The sequence below is a fragment of the Podarcis pityusensis genome (assembly GCF_964106645.2).
Source record: "Podarcis pityusensis genome assembly, chromosome: W".
Classification (NCBI taxonomy): domain Eukaryota; kingdom Metazoa; phylum Chordata; class Lepidosauria; order Squamata; family Lacertidae; genus Podarcis; species Podarcis pityusensis.
The window spans coordinates 11,944,416-11,967,217 of record NC_138045.1 but is presented as its reverse complement, the minus strand read 5'-3'; the positions used below and the strand labels follow the sequence as shown (position 1 = coordinate 11,967,217).

Below are 22,802 nucleotides of genomic sequence, written 5' to 3'. Positions count from 1 at the left end.
CAGCTCTCTGCTAGCTCATCCAGCCAGTCTTTGCTTTCCCCCATCCATTCTGAAATTGTCTGTGTAACATATGTCTCCAAATTTGGCTCTGAATCAGATTCTGGCAAACCTCTGATTCGTAGTGTCCTGTCTCTTTCCCTTAATTGCAGCAGAAGCTGATCTTCCAATTCATCCTGCTTCCCTTGAACCCTTTCTACAGTTCCCATCATCCCTTTTTGTTCCTTTCTCAGTTCTCCTACCTCATTCTTTATTTTTTTCTAATTTGCCTACTTTTGTTTCCAAATTATTGACCTTATCTTCCAGTATCCCAAATCGCTCTTTCAGGACTCTATTTGAATTTTCCTTCCCCTCCCCCGATAAATTTTTATTTTTTTTTTCATATAATCTTTTCCCAACAATCCTTATTATCACCATATAATCCCTTTGACTCTGCCAAGTCTTGACTTCCCTCCCTCCCCGTAGCTAGTATATACATCACATTCTTATCGCGTATATTATTCTCACATCTCTACTGTTTTACATTGAAGGTATTATTCCAGTCCTGCTAGTGTCTTTAAGCTTTTATAGTTCTCCTTTAAATATTCAATAAATTTACTCCAGTTGTTATTGTATCTCTGGTCCTCTTGGTCCCAGATCCTCCCTGTCAATTTGGCAAGTTCCGCAAAATCTGTCATCTTCACCTGCCACTCCTGAATGGTTGGTAAGTCTTGTGTTTTCCATTTTGGGGGCAGTAGAGTTCTTGCAGCGGCTGTGGCATACGTAAACAAATTCTGATCTTTTATTTTAATCTCTCTTCCCACTAAGCCTAGCAGGAATGCTTCTGGTCTTTTGGGGAAAGTGTACTTGAATATCTTTTTAAGTTCATTATAAATTAATTCCCAGAATCTTTTAACCTTGTCACAGGCCCACCACATATGAAAATAATCCCCATCTACTTCTTTACATTTCCAACATCTTCTATCTCTCTTTCTATACATTTTAGCCAATTTTGTTGGCGTTAAATGCCATCTATACATCATTTTTAATACATTCTCCTTCAAAGCCATACATCCAGTAAATCTCAAACCTTCATTCCATAATTTTATCCATTCTTCCAACTCAATATTATGCCCAATGTCTATCACCCATTTTATCATTGATTCTTTAACCTCTTCGTCTTTTGTGTACCATTCAAGCAATAAATCATACATTCTAGATAACGTTTTTGCACTCTATTAGCTCAACTTGGAATTTTGATTTTTTGTCCTCAAACCCATTTCTCCTTTTATCTTCATTTAATAAATTATTTATCTGATGATATTGTAACCATCCTGTTAACTCAGTTTCAATTTGGTCGTATGGTTTGAATTTTACCCCTTTCTCCGTTTTCCTGGTAATATCCTCATATGTTACTCTCTTCCCTTCCATGTTAACTTTCTTAATTGTCAATACATCTATTGGTGATACCCACCAAGGTGTCTTTCTCTCTAAGAGGTTTTTATTTCTATCCCACACTTCGTATAGTGATTTCCTAAACACATGATTTAAGAAGCCTTTATGTACCTTCACTTTATCGTACCATAGGTACGAGTGCCACCTGTACCTATTGTCATGACCCTCTAAGTCCAAGAGATCCGTGTTTTCCAGTATCAACCATTCCGTCAACCAAACCAAGCAAGCAGCCTCATAATATAAGTTCAAGTCCGGCAAGGCGAAGCCCCCTCTTTCTTTTTTATCTACTAATATCTTCATCTTTATCCTTGGTTTCTTCCCCTGCCAGACAAATTTTCATAAGGTTTTCTTCCAATCTCTCAGTTGTCCTATCCCTTTAATTACCGGTATGGTTTGAAATGAAAATAACATTCTTGGTAAGATATTCATTTTTATCACCGATATTCTAAAGCCATGGTTTTCCCAGTAGTGATGTATGGAAGTGAGAATTGAACCATAAAGAAGGCTGATCGCCGAAGAATTGATGCTTTTGAATTATGGTGCTGGAGGGAGACTCTTAAGAGTCCCATGGACTGCAAGAAGATCAAACGTATCCATTCTTAAGGAAATTAGCCCTGAGTACTCACTGGAAGGACAGATCGTGAAGCTGAGGCTCCAGTACTTTGGTCACCTCATGAGAAGAGAAAACTCCCTGGAAAAGACCCTGATGTTGGGAAAGATTGAGGGCACAAGGAGAAGGGGACGACAGAGGATGAGATGGTTGGACAGTGTTCTCGAAGCTACCAGCATGAGTTTGACCAAACTGCGGGAGGCAGTGAAAGACAGGAGGGCCTGGCGTGCTCTGGTCCATGGGGTCACGAAGAGTCGGACATGACTAAATGACTAAACAACAACATTCTACCCAAGAATGACAGTTTCAATCTACTTCATATATCTAGCTCTTTCTTAATTTCTTTCCATACACTCTCATAATTATCTTTAAACAGGTTTATATTTTTCGACATCAGCCAAATTCCCAAATATTTTGCCTTTTTAACTACCATAATTCCTGATGCAGCTTGTAGTTCTTCTATATCTTCCAGGTCTTTTACTTTACTTGACAATTCACCCATTACTACCTCTAATTTCCTGTCTAGTAATTCTTGGACCTCCAATAGTTTTTTTTTCTATATATTGCTCATTCTGTTTAAATTCTTTCCTCATCTCTCCCAATAAACTCTCATAGTCTTTAATTTCTTTACCCTCTTTCCCATTTTTCTGCCTCGATGAGCGCCTTTCTGCTGGAGTACCAATTCCCTTTTTCCCATTTCTCCCCGCCATCATAAACATATATTGTTAAGAATAAGCCTTGGTAATGTTCCTACAGGCCTCCAGAAGTCACAATTTCCAATTTTCTATTTTTATGATGCAATTTTATTTCAGCCCACACGATGGCGGCATAGACCCAATTATACGTCAATCAATCCAGTTGCTTTCGTTTTCCTTATCTTGTCTTCTGGCACTCTTCCAATAAACCTGGGGGGGGGGGGGGAGGAGAAGGCAGGAACCCAAATTGTCAATAAAAGGGAGTAAAGGAGAACCAAAGAGACACCGATATTTGTAATCCCACTTATGGTCTTTTTTTCTTTTCTTTTCTTTTCTTCTGCCTCTTGTCGGCTCAATCCATTAATTGCTTTCAAAAAACGCCACAAGTCCCAAAGACAATGTTGCACGTAATTTCCGGCTTCTTCTTCCTCCCAAAGTCATGGGGGGGGGGAGAAGTATTATCAAGCTCCCCATTCTCCTCCTTTAGCACTGTTCTTAACCCCCACAAGAGTCTGTCATAAATCCTTTCACCAGATTTCCACACAATAGTCTTGTATTCCCAGGATTAACTTTAAATCTATAATCCAAGTCTTTTTATTTACTAGCTGAATACCGCTGCGGAAAAGTATCTCCTTTAAAATGGAGGAGTGTGGTGAATCAGCGTGTTTTATGCCTCACACAGAGTCCCGGCCAGTACAGACAAAGAGAAACCATCAACTCCCTCTCCAAATAGCTATTTTCAATAGTAACTTCGCTTCAACACTTTGTAATCTGTGATCGAGGTCTGAAAAGGAAACACTCACTCAGCAGATACTTTCTTTCATTTCTCCTTCCTTCAACCTTCCGCCATACGCCATCTTCTCCCAGCCGCTGGGACGGACTCCCTCTTTGCGCCCCACAGCTCGTCAAATTTTAATCCGTTCAATTTTAAGCCGATGGTCAGATCCACTCTGCCAATCGTAACTCCGAATTCGTTTTAATTTTTTGGGAAGCTCGCTGCTTTCATGAGAAGCTTGAGACTGCACAGTGCGGGTTAAGGTTGCTCCCCCTTCGTGCCCGCAGCTCGATCCCGTCTCTGGATTTATTGTAAAAACCTGGAGAGCAGGACAGCACCTCTGGGCACCGCAGGGTGCCAAGTCCCTCAAGATAGCCTCTTGAGGTTTCAAGGACCACGTAGCCTTCGCGGAACCTCTCAGAATACCCCCACGCGCCTGCGGATTGCGGTAGCAAAGGCAAGCGGGATTTCTCTCCGGAGAGAGAATCCAGCTCTTGGGGGGGGAAGGGGGTGCTGCAAGAGCGCTGCAGCCCCCCAAATACTCCTGGGAAGGAGATCCAGGAGGCAGGATCCCGGCATGGCCGTTTGGCATTTCCCCTGGCCGCCAAGTAACCTCTTTTGGAGGCGACGAGAGCGGCGGGGTAGAAAAGCGAGCAGCGGGAAGCCATTTCTATCCCTCAAGAGCGAAGCTCCGAGCTTGCGCACAGAAGCGATCGGCTCTCAAACAATAAGAAATTGAATTGGGAAAACTATAAGTACTAAAATATCGGATTAGAACTAATTAGAAGTGGGTAAGGTGGAAAAAAGGAGGTCAGCCTTGCCTGGAATTCTAACTACACACAAGAGTAATTCACAGAATGGGACAAAACCGTAAGTTAACTCAAACAGATTAATTTGGCGAATTTATTTGACTGCTTTTTAATGGATTATAACTACAGAAAAAGGGTGGAGAACTGTTAGAAAGCAAAAATCTAACAGCCCTGTCAGTGAATCCGCTGGGGACGCCGGGGAGAGGATCTCTGTATTTTTTACTTTCGTTTTTAAAAAAAGATTTGCGCAACAGACAATCAGTGACTTTAAAACCTTTGTTATACCTCTTTCTGTTTGTGGAGGACGGATGGAATGAGTAATAAGGGAAAATACTGTTCTTTTTCATTATTTGTGTTATGTACTGAGTTGAATAGGATCCAAACTGTAGCAGTCTGATTGGTCCTAGAACAATAGGATCCAAAAGGCAGCAGTCTGATTGGTCCTAGAACAATAGGATTCAGAATGCAGCAGTCTGATTGGTCCTAGAACAATGCAGCAGTATGATTGGTTGGCAGGAACCACCCAATCCTGCTCCAGATAGAAGTGAATCCACAACCTGATTGGCTTACAGTAGAATTCCAGAATTAGCCAATCATGTGCAGCCCATTGTGTAAATAATGTATATAAAGCAGATACTGTGAGGGGACATTTATTCATTCCTCCTCACCACTATGAGCTGAATAAAGAGCATGAAATCACTTTGCGACTCTGAGTATATTTCAATTTGGGTTTTTGTTTAGAGGGGGTTTATGGGAATCAGAAGGTGTTTTTTTCTCCTTTAAAATCCGCACCCCCCTCTCTCTTTTTTGTATTTGAACTTGATACAAAGGATCAAACAACACCATCTTGTTTCTCTGAGGGGGGGAGCTTCTTCCCTTCTCTTCGAAGATCAGTAAGTAGATGTTAGGAGTTACTTTTGGGCTTTTTCCTTCTCTGTGGATTAAGAGGGATATTTTTGGGGTTTTTTTCTTTTGTTGTTTTTGCCTCTGGACTGGACTCGTGCTTATTGTCTTTTCTGCTTTGGTGACTTTTATGTCTGATGGAATTGGGGGCTCCTTTGTTTTAGTTTTTTGAACTTGCAATCGGACGACTGGAAATAGCCATACAAGTGGCAAGAAGTTGTTGAATTTGCAAATGGATTATTGGAATTAGCCATATAAGTGGCAAGAAGATTGTTCCTGGTTTTGTCTTTTTTTATTTGGTGGATTTGTGAGTTTTATTCCTTCTGTTTTTAAGATTTGGGTGATGGAAGAAGGCATTACTTTTGGATGTTAGGAGTGATTTTTGGATGGTCTCTTCTGTGGATTATAAGACTGCTGGTATTTCTTCCCCTGAGTTGGATCCTTGCTTGCTGATTTTTTTTTGGAGTCTATGACTTTTATAATTCTGGAAGTTTGGGGCCTCTTTATTATAAATTTTAAATTCATTATTGGATTATGGTAAACAACTAAATAAGTGGAAAGGAAATTATTGGAACATTATATTAAACTTATTTTTGAGTTTTGCGGATTACAGATTGGATTAGCCACACAAGAGGCAAGAAGTTAACAGGGAACTTTCGGAATGGCGCATTCGCAGAAAAAGAGTGAGGGGGCAACACCAGGGGAAAGAAAGAGTTCAAGGCAAGAATCAGAGTGGAAAGGGGATATAATAAAGATGTTTGCAGAATTAAAAACAGAAAATTTTAAAAGTGAGAAAAACATAGAGACCAAATTAGAACAGATGGAGACCAAAATAGAAAAGATGGATAAAAAATAGACTTAACAGTTAACGAATTAAAAGGACAAATGAAAGAAATATCCAAGAGAACACAGAATCTGGAGGAAGGGATGAAAAGAACAAAATTAGAAATGAAGGAAGTGAAAAGGGAAGAGGAAAAAATCAAGGTGGAAGTATCAGAAGTTAATAAGACGCAGGAGGAGTTATGGGATGCGACTGCAATGAATGAACTACGACAAAGAGAGACAAATCTGAGATTGAGATCTGTGCCTGAGGTTCAGGGAGAAATGATTAAAGAAAAGTTGACGGCAGAAATTGCTCAATGGTTAGACATGCAAGTGGAAGAAGTTGCTAGAACAATACAAAATGCTTTTCGGATTAAAACGAGGACAACTAGAGCGAAGAAGTTCCCAGGAGATTGTTTGATTATTTTTAAAGATAGAGAGATGAGGAATTTAATTTTACAAAAAAACAGAGAGAAAAGATTGAATATTGATGGGAACTATATAATCATTTTTAAAGACGTGCCACTTCGTCTGTTGAAAAAACGAGAACAGTATAAACATTTGGTGCAATCTCTGAAGAAAAATCAAATTGAATTTAAATGGGAATTTCCAGAGGTTTTTCTGAGAAGGAATCCAGGTTTCAACAGGAAATATTGAATAATGAAGTGAAAATTCTATCCAAAATGTATAAATTATTATTAGAGTGGTATACAAAGGATGAAGAGGTTAAATCGGTTATGATTCGGTGGACCAAAGATTTTGGATATAATATACAATTTGATGATTAGATAAAATTGTGGAAGGAAGGGATGAAGTTTACTGCGTGTACTACAATAAAGGAAAATGTTATGAAAATGATATATAGATGGTATGTAACTCCTGTAAAGTTAGGTAAGATGTATAAGGTAAGCAATAAATGTTGGAAATGTAAGGAAAAAGAAGGAACATTTTATCATATGTGGTGGGAGTGTAAAAAAGTGAAATGTTTTTGGGAAATGATATATAATGAGATAAAGAAAATGTTGAAATATACATTTGTTAAAAAACCAGAAACATCTCTGTTAGGAATATTAGGTTATGAAATTAATAAGAAGGATTGGAAGGTATTTTTATACGCAGTAACAGCAGCTAGAATTTTGTTGGCCCAGAAGTGGAAACAAAAAGAAGTGCCTACAATTGAAGAATGGAGAATGAAATTAATGGATTACGCAGAACTGGACAAGTTAACAGGGAGGATCCGGAACTGACAAGACAAGAGATTCACTGAGGACTGGAATAAATTTACAGAATATATCAAAAATATTTGTGATAAGCAGATAACGTTTGTAAGTTTTCAAGAAGCTTTGTGAAAATGTATGGTAGAAATATTGATTAAATAATATGATAAAGCAAATAATTATATAGTGCAATATTAAATTAAGAAATGTGGAGAAAGTGATAATACGGAGAATTATCAGACATGTTGATGGAAGTCCAAAAAAAAAGATGTTGGTGATAATTGGATGTTTAATCTTGTATAAATTTATATTGGAAAATTAATAAAAATTATTTACAAAAAAACCCCAAAAACAGAATACCCCCGCACCACTTGAGACTCCCTGAAGGGCTATCTCACGCTTCTCTTCATGTCCACGGCTCCGCCAGGAAGTCACGACTCTATTCGAATTTTCAATGTCTCTGTGCACTTGTTCAGTCAGTGACTGATTGGATTTTTCCATGTCACTGCGAACTTGTTGTGTAAATTCTTGCATTGATTGGATCATTTCTTTCCTGAATTCCGAGAGTTGCAATGCAAAGTGATCTGTCTGCTCTCTCTCTCCTTTATCTCCAATGTCCCCAATTTGTACACTAGCCCGTCTAGCAGCCGCTGCCGCTGCCGCAGCAGCAACTGCTGCTTTCCTAGTTGTTGCTCCCTCCTTGCCCGATATCTCTTATCAGTTGGTTTCCAGTGCTGTATGAGTTGTTCAAGGTCACACCTGCAGGTTCTGAGTCTATCCAACCATGAGACTGACTCCCCGCTCCCAGATTCTTTCTAGTTTCCCTTTCCCTTTCGTCTGCCTTCTCCCTCCCCACCACAATATATCATACAGTTATATAACAAAAAGAGAAAAAAGGCAAAAAGAAATAAAACCATCCAATGAATCAGAAAACATAAAATATGCAATTGAAAGGGTGAAAAATAAAAAAGAGAATTCATAAAGTAATTTAAAAATCCAGGAAGCAGAGGAAAGGAAAAAATAAAAATGTTAGGCCAGCTCAATTTCAAGTTTATGTCTTTAAAGAAAGGGGGGGGGGGGAGTTGTTCTTTGTTTTGTACTTATCTACTTATAAGTATCTCAAACAGTGGTGGCTTGCAATAGTTCCAGAAGTTATATTTCCATTTTATTTCTTATTTGTTATCCCATGGCATTTGTCTTGTTATTCAGTTCACAGACGTGCAGGGGTTTCAGTTAACAAATCTATCTTGGTGGGCTCTTTCAGTCTTTTGTAGTATCAAAGATGCTTTGGAAGCTGTTCCAGACTCTTTCCACTTTCTGGGGTTACCCCCAGATGTGCTGAGAGTCCCCTGCAGGTTTCTTTTCTTTCTCCTTTTCCTCTTCAGCTCCACCAATTTTTAAAAGACTGTTCAGATTCCTCCAGCTGTCAGTAGCTTTTAAACTTTGTATCCCAATAGGTAACTGAATACAGTTAATGTATAAATCCGTTAGAATATAACCATCCACCAAGTCAGAGTTAAATGTTACAACTCTCCTTTGCTGTAGGCAGTGTCTGAGTCCCATTCACAAAAAAGTTCCCTTTACAGAGCTCGTCCACAGAAATCGGAAGCTGACTTCCTGTTTTGCCAAATTAATTTTTTAAGCTCTAATTCAAAGTTCAAAATGTTTTATTTGGCTTTTACCTCTAATTGGAAGATCTGCTGCTTCTGCTGATGGATCGTAGCTTCGGCAGCAGGCTGCGTTGGTGCCAAGAGCGAACTCAAGCCTCTTCCCCTTCCCTCCTGCGGGCACAACAGTGGCCAGGAGACGATCGGCGGGGGGGGAGATTTTCCGCTCCACTGGAGCCCTCAGGTCCCCACTCTCCTGTGGGGGGGTTTTGGGGGGGGTGCTGAGCTCTAGCACTGCCCTCCAAGCCTTTCTGCCAGCTCCGTGTCACAGACGACACTCAGCACACCGCCATTGTCCTCTGCAGCAGACCGGAAGTCCTTGACCATTTTCTCTTGATGCTGTTCTCTTGATGTATTTTGCTGTTTGCTGGCTGTCAGCCAGCAGCACATGGGCTCAAATCCCCACATTCTTTTCTGTAACTCCAAGCTAAAAGCCTGCCTCCAAGCTAAAAACCTGTGAACTGAATGTAAGTAGACTTCTTATCATTACTTTTAAAGAAGACTGTTGTGTTTTCTTTAAAAGTAATGATAAGAGGGATAAAAGGGGAATGTACCAGGATCAAACCCTGGTTTGCTTAAGTAAAGAGATTCAAACGAATCTTACCAACTAGCTTCCTGCTGTGTACTGGGGAATGTGCTACTGACTCAGTGTGAAGGAGGGAGGACAATATTTAATCAATCTATCCTATCCTACTATCCACAACATTCCCACATCCTCAAAGCTAAAAAGCCCCAAATTTTGCAAGCCTTCATTCATAGGGGAGTCCCTCCATCCCCCAGATCATTTTTGGCTGCATTTTCTGAACTTTTTCCAGCCTTGCAGTATCCTTTTTGAGGTGAGTACTCTAGACAGTACTGTGGGGGGTGCACCACAGATTTGTGTAACAGCATTAGGATATTTGCAGTTTTACTTTCAATTCCTTTCCTACTGAATTTCTGGCATCAAATTTGCTTTAACAATTCCCCAGGCTCTTCCTCCCCCTCGCACCCCAGAGCCTTGCTGCTACTCACCAACATTCTTACACCAGATGGTGACTTTTGGCCTCTCTGTACTCAGGAGCTGATGGAGGCTGGAAACCATCTTGTCCATGTTTTCCACAACTGTCACGGGTCCATCAAGGATCTGAGGAGCACAGGAGCAGCTCCCCAAACCTTATCATCATCATCATCATCCAACGTTGCCCAAGGGTTTCCCTGGCCCTCCTCCTGCAGACTGGGGGGGGCAGCACATAATAGCATCTCTGAGGGGCTGCCCCATTGAAGAGAGCAAAGGCTGCTTAATACATTGCAGGGGGTTGGAACGAAATGGCCCTTGGGGTCCCTTCCAACTGTACAATTCGAAGGTTCTATGAATCTATGACTTCTCTGCTGCTTAAGTTACTGGAGGGTAGATTTCGGTCAAAGATTAGGGAAGTTTCTTGATAGTAGGGAGAGTTTGACAATGGAGCCAGTCACACAGAGGGAGGTGGTATGAGACGTCAGATAATCCTGATGGAAATGGAAGCAGAGTTTGCTTATTTGCCCAATGTCTGGAACAGAAATCAATGAATATGATTGGTATTCACCTTTGTTGTGTTCAGCCTGTCAATGATATGGAACCAATTGGGATTCCTGCATTGCAGGGGGTTGGACTAGATGACCCTGAGGATCCCTTCCAACTCTGCAGTCCTTTGATTCTATGAACTGTCCTTCCAAACCGAATTGTGTTTCCTTTGCATTGAAATGGATGTTGTGGAATAATGTAGTAAATCATGTAATAAAGTTCATATTTAGTTGCGTAAAATTCTGCCACAGCAGACAGTGGGATTGATAACTTAGATTTTTGCCAGAAGCCTAACTACTGTGAGCATAGGTGTGATGCAACTCATTTAATTAAGGTGTGTACCCAGGGATATTTATTTCCTTATATATTTCTACCTTCCTGAAAATCTTCCAGCAGAGGCCGGACAACCATCTAGTGTTTCTTTATTTATTGTGTTTCTATCCCACCTCCCCCCGCCCCGCCAAAAAAACCTCCAAGGAGCTCAAGGTATCCCCTCCGTGTTTAATCCCCCAACAACCGCCCTGTGAGGTCAGTGGGACTAAGAGGCCTGCATTGCCTTCCAAGGTCACCTCTGTCATCTTCATGGCCCTAGGGTCTCCCATGGGTCCTGGTCTGGCCACATACTCTCAAGGACGGAAAGGGATGGTGGACTATCAGGACTGCTTCAGCTTTCTGGATTTCCTGCCTCAAACATTGGGGCTCACCATACCCATCCCCCCCCCCCCCGCCGCCCCTTACTTCTAGGAAGCCATGATTTTACCGGCTTTATTTCAGACCACTCCTCAGCATTCTGCTCCTCCAGGATTGCCCCGGCAATTGCCACGTAGTGCTGCCCCAGCTGCTCCAGCGTTGCCAGTTCCTCCGGCTTGTTGGCATCCATGTCTGAGACCTCCTTCAGCAGTTGCAATATGCCCAGTAGAGCAGCTGCATCCAGAGATGTTGGAATCTTACCAACAGGACCGTCTCCACCACCCCTAGGTAAGCAGCGACTACTGAAACGTCCATGCCTCGGGCTTCTGCCTGGAAGACACTCTCAGGAATCTGTAGCCAGAAACAAGACCCCCAGGTTAGAGAAGGGGGACTAAATGGGGGCAGGGTGGGTGAAGGGAGTGTGTGCCTCCCCTTTTGGGAAAATCCACCCAGATGTGTGTGATCTGCACAAAGCCGTTTTTGAAGTATTTTTAGTAGCAGTGGTTCCAAAATCTGTTATATGGGAACTTTGGGTTGGGAGCAGCACACAAGCTGAAGGCACTTTAGGGGAAAGTGTTTAGGGAAGCCATAAATCCGGGGGGGGGGGACAGAGGGGCAATGTGGAGAGCTGAGATGAGAAGATGTGCCAATAGATGTCTGTGCCCCACAACCAGACTTTAAGAAGCTTTGACAACCATGGGTCTCCTGAGACAAGACACTTGTCATGTGTTCCCAGAGCTGTGGCTCAGTGGAAGAGCACTGGCATTGAGTGAGGAAGGTTGCAGATTCAATCCCACTCCCCATCGGCAGCTCCAGGTAGAGCTACGAATGGCCCCTGCCAGAAATCATCCTGCTCAGCTAGATGGCTCAGGGGTCTGGCAGCTTCTTACAGAAATTATAGAACTGTGAAGCTGGAAGGGACCCCATGGATTTTCAAGTCCAACCCCCTGCAACCTGTACCACCCCAAATTCTCCCAGAAATCAATTTCCCCACAGACTCACCCAGGAAACACTTAGGGGCACTGAGAAAAGGCTCCAGGAGGCCTGGCCAGCAACACAGTGATGCTGGACCACAGGTGGAAGCCCTCAGGAGTCTGGGTTGAAGCCAGTGCTTTAGACTCACCACTGTCGCATTCGCTCATGCGTTAACCTGAGCTATGAGCTGTGGGACAGGTTTTGACTGTGTTTTCTTCAACTGCAAATAAAGATCTGAGGGGAAAACAACAGACATGCAAATGGAAGGTTGTGGAAGGTGGTTTACAAAGTTAGTACCTTGCCCATTTCATGGAGCCAGGCAAAAACATTCCTCTTCAACTAGGGCTTTGGCTGATTAAGCCATCTACGGCCTTTTAAGTGTGATAGTGGGGGAGGGGTGTTGTTGTTTTGCTATTATGCTATGTAATTTGTGTTTTTATGTTGTATTTTCATGTTGTAAACTGCCCTGTGATCTTCAGGTGCAGGATGGCATATAAATTTTAATAATAATAATAATAATAATAATAATAATAATAATAATAAATTTCCACAGCCCTGCAAGGTAGACAAGGTGAAAAGAGAGCAACTGGCCCAAAGTCACCCAGAGCACTTTGTGGTCAAGGGGGGGAGTTGAACCGGTGTCTCTCTAGGCCCCAGTCTGACACTCTGATCACAAATCCAGGCTGATCCAACAACTGGGGATACCAGAAGTACCCTTCTCCCCTGGAAACCAACCCAGTGATGAAGACCTGCTTCAGAGGCACAGTTTCCTTGCTGAACAAGGCATGACAGGGCCTTTCCAGTGCTGGCTCCAAAACCTTGGAACTCTCTTCCAGAGGAAGTGGAATCTGATCCCTCGCTCCCAGCCTTGTGGCACTTTGGCATGAGATTGAGGACTATGAGCATTTAAATAAATAAATATTCAATTATAATTATCAAATAAACATTCCCATTAATAAAAAGTAGCTTGTGTTTTAATTAACGGGAAGAGGGGGTGAACCACTCTGGTAATTGTAGCTTTGTGAGAGGAATAGGGGTCTCTTAACAACTCTCAGAACTCTCAGTGGACTACAGTTCCCATTATTCTTTTTTGGGGGGGAGGGAGTGCCGATTCAGATGGTCCGCCCCCGCCACTTAATGGATCCAAATTGTTTCCAGAGAGTGGTAGGGGATGTTTTATCCCATGTTGATGGCCTTTCAGCTGATTCCCTGGTGGCCTGCTGGAATGTGGAGTTAACCAGGGCTATTGACTGTTTGGCTCCAAAGCGCCCTCTCCGATTGCATGGAGTCCGGACAGCCCCGTGGTTTTCCACGGATCTGAGGGCAATGAAACAATCGTTGAGACGGCTAGAGCGCCGGTGGCGGATAACCCATTCTGAATCTGACCGGACACGGGTTAGAGCTCAATGTCGAGCCTACCAAGTGGCGATAGCGACGGCGAAGAAGACTTTCTTCACCGCCTCTATTGCATCTGCGGAAAACAGCAGCAGGAGACTCTTTCAGGTGGTTCGCAATTTAGCAGAACCACCTGCTCCATCAGGGCCCAGTAGGGGCCACATGATCTCCTGCAATGACTTTGCAAAGTTTTTTGCAGATAAAGTCGCTCAGATTCGAGAAGAGGTAGACTCCACCGTGGGAGCAGGGCCGGGGCGGGAGAGTGCTAGAGTCCTGTCTAGTCAAGTTGTGTGGGATCATTTTCAATCTGTTACCCCCGAGGATGTGGACAGGCTGCTTGGACGAGTGAAACCAACTACTTGCCTCCTTGATCATCCTGGCTTATAAAAGCTAGCCGGGAAGGACTGGGCGATGGGCTTCGTGGGGTGGTGAATGCTTCCCTCCATGAGGGAGCCTTCCCAGACCCGCTGAAAGAGGCGGTTATTAAACCGCTTCTTAAAAAACCATCTTTAGATGCGGCCACGATAGCCAACTATCGCCCAGTCTCAAATCTTCCATTCTTGGGCAAGGTGATTGAGCGAGTGGTTGCTGAACAACTCCAGGCACACCTGGAAGAAGCGGACCATTTGGATCCCTTCCAGTAGGGATTCAGGCCTCATCATGGGACTGAAACTGCCTTGGTCGCACTGGTTGATGATCTCCGGCGGGCTAGGGACAAAGGTGAGAGCTGTTTCCTAGTTCTGCTGGATCTCTCAGCGGCGTTTGATACCATCGACCATAACATCCTTCTGGACCGTCTTGAGGGGCTGGGAGCTGGGGGCACTGTTATCCTTCCTCCTGGGCCGTGTTCAGAAAGTGGTGTGGGGGATGAGTGTTCAGACCCCTGGGCCCTCACTTGTAGGGTGCCTCAGGGTTCTGTCCTCTCCCCCATGCTTTTCAACATCTACATGAAGCCCCTGGGAGAGATCATCAGGGGATCTGGGCTGGGTGTTCATCAGTATGCGGATGATACCCAGCTCTACCTCTCTTTCAAATCAGAACCAGTGAAGGCAGTGAAGGTCCTGTGTGAGTGCCTGGAGGCGGTTGGAGGCTGGATGGTGGCTAACAGATTGAGGTTGAATCCTGACAAGACAGAAGTACTGTTTTTGGGGGACAGGAGGCGGGCAGGTGTGGAGGATTCTCTGGTCCTGAATGGGGTAACTGTGCCCCTGAAGGACCAGGTGCGCAGCCTGGGAGTCATTTTGGACTCACAGCTGTCCATGGAGGCACAGGTCAAATCTGTGTCCAGGGCAGCTGTTTACCAGCTCCATCTGGTACGCAGGCTGAGACCCTATCTGCCTGCGGACTGCCTCTCCAGAGTGGTGCATGCTCTGGTTATCTCCCGCTTGGATTACTGCAATGCGCTCTACGTGGGGCTACCTTTGAAGGTGGCCCGGAAACTACAACTAATCCAGAACGCGGCAGCTAGACTGGTGACTGGGAGCGGCCGCAGAGACCACATAACATCGGTCTTGAAAGACCTACATTGGCTCCCAGTACGTTTCCGAGCACAATTCAAAGTGTTGGTGCTGACCTTTAAAGCCCTAAACGGCCTTGGTCCAGTATATCTGAAGGAGCGTCTCCACCCCCATCGTTCTACCCGGACACTGAGGTCCAGCACCGAGGGCCTTCTGGCGGTTCCCTCACTGCGAGAAGCCAAGTTACAGGGAACCAGGCAGAGGGCCTTCTCGGTAGTGGCGCCTTCCCTGTGGAACACCCTCCCACCAGATGTCAAAGAGAACAACAACTACCAGGCTTTTAGAAGACATCTGAAGGCAGCCCTGTTTCAGGAAGCTTTTAATGTTTGATGTATTATAGTATTTTAATATTCTTTTGGAAGCCGCCCAGAGTGGCCGGGGAAGCCCAGCCAGATGGGCGGGGTATAAATAATAAATTATTATTATTATTATTATTATTATTATTATTTTAATGTACTGTGCAGATGGGACCATACCGAACAAAATAAGAGTCACACCTGTTGCTCCACCCACTTCCCTCTGACCCACCGATTGCTGGCACAAAGGAATGGGGACCTTGGGCTTAAAATGACAGTTGCCACAGTTTGAGTCTGGAGATAAGGACAGTCAGAACTGCCATACCTTTTTTGTAGTAGCAGACAAAAGGCAGCAGCTGCAGGCAGGGGGCATAAGCAAGGCTTCCCTGGATGACCTGAAACATATGGCATTCCTCCACAGGCCCTGGGAGAGAACAAGAACAACACCCTCCATCTACTAGATGGTTTGGGAAATTGTTTGTTTGTTTGTTTGTTTTCTATAGTTTGGGACACCCCTCGAAGCATCATCACCAAATTCGGCAGGGGGTTCCCTGAGGGTGGAGTTGGTAGACTCTTGGATTCTAGGTGCTGTTTTGAATCAAGACGTCAGACCAAAACGCAACTTTGGCATGAGCTTACCCAATTTTGGTGTCATGGGTCCAAAATCACAAATCACGCTATTTTTAATTTTAAAATTGCAATTTTTTATTCCCTAAAAACTCCCAGGCAGTGCCAGGCACTCACTGCTACTAGGTCCTTATAAAGCATCTTACTTCCACCCAGCTTTCCTGTTGATGCATTTGCCCCATCTTGCTGCCGCCCCACCCCTCCCCCACTGCCTCCAGGTAAGTGGCGTTGACTCAGTCGTCAGGAGTCAGGTCGCAGCCATCGACCCTCCCTGCCATCTGGTCCTGCCCCACACAGTTTATTCGAAGTACACTCTGCCATTTGTGTACTTGCAGGTAGCTGAGTCACACAACCTGATCGCCATGGACATCTTCAACCCTTGGAGAAAGAAGACCCCGGCAGGTATCTACATACCTATCTCAACAAGCCCATTTTGCAATGGAGACCCAAGAGAGTTCAAAGCCTTTCCAGCCCAAGATGCCTTCTAAACAAGGAAGGAGAACCTGTGGCCCTTCAGTTGGGACTACATCTCCCATCATCACTGGCCATGGTCTGCAGGCCACAGGGATCCCCACCCCTGTCCTGGGGCAGCTTCCTCCCCTGCCCCCATCCAATATAGGCATATAACCAGTCCACACCAACTGAAAACAGGGACATGCAAATCAACCAGCTCATCACAGACCAGATTCAGACAGCTGGTGCAGTCACAACCCGAGAGTGCTTTACCTGGGCAGGTTAGCTACACTGTGGCCTACTGGATGCTCGCTTCCACCTCAAGGATGTCGCTGCTCCAGGCAAACACGAGGCTCTCTTGAATAGGGATGCAGGAGCGCACTTTCTCCATCTGCTCCCTGCTGAGGACCCTCTCCCAAACATGCAAACCAGTGAGGTTCCCACTGAAGGACTCTTTCTCTTTGAAGGCCCCACCCAGGGAGTCCTGATCTTGCCTGATAATGAACGTCCCGTGGCCATCCACGGCATGGGAGGCTGAAAGCCCTGTGGCTGAGGCCTTCTCCTTCCCGTCAGCATGGATGGCCCATGCCCGATTCTGATGCTGCCATGTGACACAGAAGTGGTGCCACTGCCCATCGGCACGAAAAACTGGCAGGCACGGGGAGTGGTGCCCATGGAGGATGATGGCAAACCTGATGAAGCCATCCTCGTCGATGAAGCCACGCAACTTGAACTCATTGATCAAAGACGGGACCGCATAGGAGAAGACAGTGGAGATCTCCGCAGCCTCAGGGTCCCACTGGACGTGGGCGCAGGCACTCACAGTGGGCATCTCTGGGAAGTCGGCTAAGACCTTCACAAACTTTGTGTCTGTTTTGTTCTTGAAGACCAGAATTGGTGCGGAGATGTTTCCTGGGGGTGGGGGAGAGAGATGGGGATGTGACCAAGGACCCAACATTTAAAACAGTTCTGGTTGCCTCACATCAAAAAGCACGTTGTAGAGTTGGAAAAAGTTCAGAAAAGGGCAACCCAGGTGTTCTATGGCATGGAGTGATTTCTGTATGAATAAAGGTTGCCATATTTGGGACTTTTTAGTTTTAGAGAAAAAGCCAGGAAGGGTTACATGATAGGATTTTTATAAAAATTATGCATGGCCAGAAAGTGAGAGAGAAAATTTTATGGAACTTGTGGTCATCCAGTGAAGCTGAATGGTGGAATATTCAGGACAGATAAAAGGAAAGCCCTTCTTCTTGCAGTGTAGAGAATTAAGCTATGGAACTCTGATGGCCACCAACATGGATGCCTTTAAAAGAGGATTGGACCAATTCCTGGAGGAGGAGGAGGAGGAGACGGAGGAGGAGGAGAAGGAGGAGGAAGAGGAGGAAGAGGAGGAGAGGGCTGTCAATGGCTACTAGCCAGTATGGCTGTGCTCTGCCCTCCACGCTTGGGGGCAGCCATGCTTCTGAATACCAGTTCCTGGAAACCACAGGGGGGGAGGGAGAGGGCTCTGGTCTCATGTTCTGCTCCCTGGTTTCCCACAGGCGTCTAGGTGCACATGGTACTGTGAGAGCCGGTTGCTGGATCAGGTGGGCCATTGACCTGATCTAGCAGGCTTATCTTAGGTTCAATAGTGCAGCATATCTCTACTCACGCCTCTGCTTCGGCTTCTGCAGGAACACCTCCTGGTCATCCATCCAGACTGCGCTCTGGACTTGGTAGGACTGCAGCTTTTCCCCAAGAGATGCCAGCTCAGATGGCAACCGAGCGAAGCGCTGCTGGCAGTACCCGTCTGCATGCCACCAGTCCTGGAGGATGGGCACATATTCATACATGTCTCCCAGCATCTCTATGATCAGGGGGACGGAGCCAGGATCTGTAGGGGAACCACATGGAGGGAAAGATAAAGTAGCTGCTGTGATTCCTGCATTGCAAGGGGTTGGACTAAATGACCCTCCAGGTCCCTTCTGATTCTATGATTCTGGGATGGAAGTGAGTTCAACTTCCTCTGCCAAGAAGTCCCTTGGCTGGCATCATTTTATCATTCATTTTATCCAAAGTGCTTTTACCCTGCTGTTCAGCTGAAAACACTTCCAGAGTGGCCAACAAATCAAGGGGGGGAAAAAACAATACAGCCCCTGCCCTCGGATGTATGTGACACAAAAGGAAAAAAGGGTGAGAAGGGATGATGAAAACTCAAACTCCAAATTCTTAATGTAATATAAGGACCCACTTGGATGGAAATGGACTTCTCACAGTTAAAAACAAACCAAAGCGGGCTTTGGTAGCCCCTGAGAAATAACCTGGAAGTGAGTTTTACATGGCATACAAGATGGCCTACGAGGGGGGAGAGGCATGAAGCCCACCAACTCCTTGAGGGGGACAGAGTAAAATGCTCCACTTGCTCATCTCCAGTTTACAATGCTGTACCCTCCTTGTTTAGTGGGGCTGAAGTCTGCACCCAGCACCCATGCCAGAATCCTGGAGGGGAACCCCACTGAGGGCAACCTGTGGTCTGCTACACTCAGGTGACTGGGTCTGGGAAGCTGCATTTAAATCCCCCACAATGCCCTGGGGCCATGCTGGCTGGGGCTGATGGAAGCTGCAGTCCCCAAAACACCCGAAGGGTACCTCAGGATTCGTGGGAGATTAAATGGCAGGTGACTGCCTTGAACCCGGACTTGGTTTTGCCCCTCATTGATGGCACTATCCAGCTCAGGGAGGATGTTTCTCCTCTGCCCTGTCCTGCAGCTGGCATTGCAGGGAGCCAGAGTAGGTGACCCTTTGGGTCCCTTACAGATTGACAACTATGCATCTATTATTTGTGGCAAAAGGAACATCTGACTTTCCTGCAGTGCATAGGCAATGGGGATTCCAGGCCAAAATATTATATATAAAAATTTAAATACAATAGTCATTTTTTTGCCATAGCAATTTGAAGTGATTTACCAGAAAAAAATACCTACCTACGTACATAAAAACTGAGAGTGAGGGATACATTAAAACATCCCACCCATTCTAAATGTTCATAGATAGTGTTTTTGTCCGGCACCAAAGATATGAAATGAAGGCACCAGGTGAGCTCCCCCAGGAAGAGCATTCCACCAACAGGGAGCCACCACCCAAAAGGCCCTGTTCTCCTGTTGCCACCCTCCAGAGCTCCCGTGGAGGTGGCACCTGGAGAAAGGCCTCAGGTGTCCATCCCAAGGTCTGGGTCAGCTCATATGGGGAGAGGCAGCCCTTGAGGTATTGTAGTCCTGAGCTGGTCCTACAGGTCAAGCCCAGCCCTTTGAATTGGGCCCTGGAAACTAACTGGTAGGTTGGGCCAGAATTGGTGTCACGTGCTCAGATTGCCTTGCCCCAGTGTGGAACTTGGATGCTGACTTCTGCAAATAAATGCACAGAAGCACAACTCAGGATACTCACCCCTTGCAGTACGGTTTTCAGCCGGTATGGCAAACGCTAGTGTGCTTCTCGGGAGAATGCCAACCTGTGAAGGAAACTCAGCTGCTGTGTTTTGGAGCACGCCTCTCCCAGGTAAGATCAGTACCACCCCCTCCCCCTTGCAAAAGAGACATTTGTGGAGACTTTTCCCCATCCTCTCAGTCATCAGCCAGCAATCTGCATGACAAAGGAATGGGTGAATAGCAGTGGCAATTCATTCATTCATTCACTTACTTACTTACTGCATGTTTGTACCACTTTTTCCTCCAAGGAGCTCAAGGTAATGTATATTACCCAACACTCCTCAGTTCATCTCCACAACAACCCTGTGAGGCAGGTTAGACTGAGAGGCAGTGACTGGCCCAAGGTCCCCAAGTGAGCTGCATGGCGGAGCAGGGGGATTCAAACCTTGGTCTCTCAGGTGATAGTACAAGACTCTAACCATTACAGTGCACTACCTTATTTGGGATGGGTAGGAGATTAGCCCTCATCAATATGGGCAATAAAAGTGCTGAAGGAAATGCTTTGAATAAAGTGCCTCTGAGCAAAGTGTCCTTCAGTGGCTTCTAGGTCAATTATCACCAACCTGCTACTGTAAAAGGTTAAAGGTGTGCCAGCTGAACATATATTTAAGCCTTAATTGTCACTGACTAATTCTTGCATCTCCTTGCCGGCAGGGCTCTCCTGTAGGCCAATCAGGTTGCGGATTCACTTCCACCTGGAGCTGGATTAGGTGGCTCCTGCAGACCAATCATACTGCTGCATTGTTCTAGGACCAATCAGACTGCTGTGTAGTGATCAGGTGGGATTGCTATGAGGAATTATAACAAATATAGAGTAAGCCATCTGTGTCAGCAATGAAAGCATTGCATTGACTGGGTTTAAACTATTTTGATATGATTCTTGATCAATCTACACCTCTGCGTCCCTGTTCCATCTCTCTCTCTTTACAAGTCACGTACACAGCACAGTTGCTTAGACAGGCAGGTGTCCTGGGTCATCAAAGGTAGTGGGCAAGCTTCTTTGATGTAGCTTTCTGATATGGTAATCTTAGGATGTTAATCTTAGGGCCAGGAAACAGATCTCACATGAAGGTGATAATGATTGCTGTCCTCCTGGCCATCCTCCTTATCATGTGTATTGCTTGTTTATCACCTCCGGGGTCGAGGAGAGCCAAGATGGCGACGGACACAGCAGCCTAGTCAGACTCCTCTGCTTTTAGTTAAGCTTTTAAGTAGTTTTTAAAGTAGTTTTTAGCCACTTCCTGGTTTTAAACTCTCAGTTTTAACGTCTTATCAGCTGTTTTATCACCTCCTCGCTTCCCTTTGCTTTTAGTTTATTGTTTTATTGTTTTTATTGTTTTATTGTTTTACTGGAGTACGGCGGAGCAGAGCAGGTCGAGGGAAGCCACTATCTACCTCCGAAAAGAGCGCTGGCCAAACAGAGGAAGAAAGTCAAACCAACGCTACTGTCTTAGTCCTGGTGGGAGTAGGACTTCAAAGGAATGGTCTGTGTTGCTTACCGGTAGTCTCCTTGTCGAACTAAATTGCCGGACTGTGAGGGTGAAGGTGAAGACGCCGACTTTCATATGAACAGGCAGTGAAATATACCCCCACTGCAAGTGCTGGCAGGCTTGAAGGAAATATTTAGTTGACGTTAAAATACTATCCCCCCTCTACTCGATATCTGAATTATGGGATATGGGAAACGTCTTAGAGATTCGGAGGAGACAGTCCCCATTCCCTTTCCGAGATCAAAGCAAACAAGGGTGGAACCATGTCACTTTAAGGAAGGGAGTAATCTACTGGATTGTTCCTACACGGTAGAAACTCAGAACCGTTTTAACCCTCTGATTGATTGCGTGTCAGCACTTAAAGACGAAGAGCGAATAATACCTCAAATAACAAGCAATGTGGGCAACAGTAAGAGTGTAGTCTCTCCTCAGAAGGAGGAACTGGTCCTTGGCACAGCCAATCATATGATATTTGAACAGTCCCATTTAATAATCAAAACCTTGCACTGTATATTCCAAAGAGTAGATGATCTTTCGTCCCAGCTGCACAGCCTCCAACAAAAGCTAGTTACTACTTCTCCAGCGTCAGCCGGTGTTAAGTCTCTTGAAGAGAGGAAGGGGACGAGGAGTTTGTCCTTAAATAACAAACGTACTGACAAATTTAAATACAACCTTAACCTTCAATTAGGTCATCAATCCTTGATTTTAACACCAAGGAAAGTGTGCCTAACTATACAAAATGGGGACCCAAGATGGAGAACTCTGGGCGGTGCCAAGGAACTCCTAATGGTGCTTTTAAATATGGAGGCAACACAAATTGACCTCTGTGCAGTCCTCCCCCTTGTCTATCATCATAAATCACAGAGAGTCCTGCTTGCGTTCCAATCCACAAAAATTCCCACTATCATATTACGAAGGAAAGCATTTTTGTTTCGCTGTGGGATAGCACCAACGAGAGCCTTTATAGACCCTACGCCTAAACCCCTACTGTTGGAGGCAATAACCAAAGAGGGCTTAAAATCTGCTAAACCCGATCCACCAGTGGACACCGGAGTGGGTGTTATCCCCCAGGAGATGAGTCATGTGGCCTCCACTCCCCTAGCAAAGAACAATGACCATCCGGAAAGTGGCCTGACACCATCAGAAGAGATCGAACTTATTGCCTCCTTTGCAGATTTACCAGCGGTGGAACAAAAAGAAATTATTAATAGGCTCGAATCGCTTAAAACCCAACTTATCAGGAAGCTCAGCACCAGAATACCTATGTACAGCGAGCATGACATCCTAGAAGAACCAGTTCATATGGATATCGCAATATCTAATGCTAAATGTATGTCGGTAATGGAGGATAAGATACAACCCCAAGAAGCAACTACCAGTCCTTCCCTCCAACCAGAACAACCCTCCGTGCTCTTAATAGATT

General features: G+C 45.0%; 1 pseudogene across 1 annotated transcript in view; it reads right to left on the bottom strand.

Annotated features, from left to right (window-relative positions):
• LOC308467680 overlaps nt 1-22,802 on the bottom strand; it is a 196,741-nt pseudogene that overhangs the window by 44,645 nt on the left and 129,294 nt on the right. The window contains exons 3-9 of the transcript XR_013991565.1: nt 19,849-19,912; nt 18,077-18,298; nt 16,699-17,337; nt 15,671-15,769; nt 12,286-12,371; nt 11,233-11,513; nt 9,941-10,052 (exon numbers count right to left, since the gene is read on the bottom strand). The product of XR_013991565.1 is annotated as an uncharacterized misc_RNA (transcript). The remainder of the gene's footprint in view (nt 1-9,940; nt 10,053-11,232; nt 11,514-12,285; nt 12,372-15,670; nt 15,770-16,698; nt 17,338-18,076; nt 18,299-19,848; nt 19,913-22,802) is intronic.